The 931-nt window shown below is 40.5% G+C and overlaps 1 protein-coding gene across 1 annotated transcript in view; it reads left to right on the forward strand.

Annotated features, from left to right (window-relative positions):
* Positions 1-931, forward strand: part of LOC119587931 (protein trachealess-like) — a gene marked incomplete in the record, with an annotated part of 132,256 nt that overhangs the window by 2,943 nt on the left and 128,382 nt on the right.

Genomic DNA, 931 nt, shown 5'->3' on the forward strand with positions numbered 1-931 from the left:
ATCACTTTCCGTGGAATAGAATAGGTGTTACAGCGCTTTATGGCTTGGCTTTTTTTTGACGAAGGTTACTCGGAAAAACCTTGGCCGTTGCCTTTTTCCTCTCTGGTGTACTTTATTTGGGATTTCATTATGTGATTTTGCAATGTATAGACCAATAAATAAATGAGTTCGGTCGAAAGAGGGGTACACTGCCTTCCTTAATTGTTAAAAAGAAATGAGATAAATGAATCCAGAATGAGATTAAGAGGAAAGAAGGAAATGAAAGAAGCTCAGGGGTGACTGCAAGTTATACAAAGGACGGAAAAGTGGAGATCGAGAGATGAATTTTGTCTTTCTCGGCCGCCTAATCCGAAGCAAACGCGTGCACTTCCAGCACCAGGAATTACCGTTGATGTTTTTCCTCTTCCCTGAACATGTGTTACGCTCCGCTAAGACCTGGACTTCCTCGGTGGCGAACATGTAACTAAGCCTGATGTTATTCTTGTCAACAACCACAATCCCTGGCATTATAACAGCAGTCCTCCCTCCCCTTCAATTTTGCCATGAACCTCTCACTTGTGGTTTTAAGACGCTGCATTGCCAAATTCTGTTTTAAAACTATACGTGATACGCCGTGACTCACAGAAGAGTGCAGCTGCTTGTCAGATTCATACTCTGGCTCAATGCAAGTTCGTGAACCACTGAGATTAGTATTAAGTGCATAGCGTTTATTTGTACTCGCGAAGATTAGATTGACTGAGTGATTAGTATGATAAAAGTTGAATAAACGCTAGTTTAGTAAATGAGTAGCCTATTCTCTTTTGAGTTTGCCTTATAATCAAGGAGCGAAGCACATTATTGACTATAATTTCCTTTCTGTTTGCCTTCATTACTCGCCTCTTTGAAAAAAGAAAGAAACAGGGAGATGGAAAACGAAACAAGAAAGAAATCC

Source organism: Penaeus monodon, chromosome 23 (genome assembly GCF_015228065.2).
Source record: "Penaeus monodon isolate SGIC_2016 chromosome 23, NSTDA_Pmon_1, whole genome shotgun sequence".
NCBI classification, from domain to species: domain Eukaryota; kingdom Metazoa; phylum Arthropoda; class Malacostraca; order Decapoda; family Penaeidae; genus Penaeus; species Penaeus monodon.